The sequence below is a fragment of the Octopus bimaculoides genome, chromosome 2, assembly GCF_001194135.2.
Source record: "Octopus bimaculoides isolate UCB-OBI-ISO-001 chromosome 2, ASM119413v2, whole genome shotgun sequence".
Taxonomy (NCBI): domain Eukaryota; kingdom Metazoa; phylum Mollusca; class Cephalopoda; order Octopoda; family Octopodidae; genus Octopus; species Octopus bimaculoides.
This window is the reverse complement of record NC_068982.1, coordinates 135126549-135126887: the sequence shown is the minus strand read 5'-3', so window position 1 is coordinate 135126887 and position 339 is coordinate 135126549. Positions and strand designations below refer to the sequence as shown.

At 27.4% G+C, this 339-nt stretch overlaps 1 protein-coding gene across 1 annotated transcript in view; it reads left to right on the top strand.

Annotated features, from left to right (window-relative positions):
• Positions 1–339, top strand: part of LOC106873490 (pyridoxal kinase) — a 55590-nt gene that overhangs the window by 40502 nt on the left and 14749 nt on the right. The window lies entirely within an intron of this gene.

Here is a 339-nt window from a genome sequence, read left to right as displayed (position 1 = left end):
ATATACATATACATATATATGTGTACTTGTATATATATATATATATATATATATATATATACACACACACATATATACACTCATATGTCCACATTTATACATATGCACATACGTACCCACGCATATACAAATATACACGTGTGCATGTCCCCATATACACATATGTATCCATTTATATATACACATGTAAAATATAAATAGACTCATACACAAACACATAGCTATACATCTACGCCTATTACCTAATAAAATAAACAGATACGCATATACATATACATACATGTATACATACGTAAACACACGCATGCGCATACATACATACATACAAATACATATATA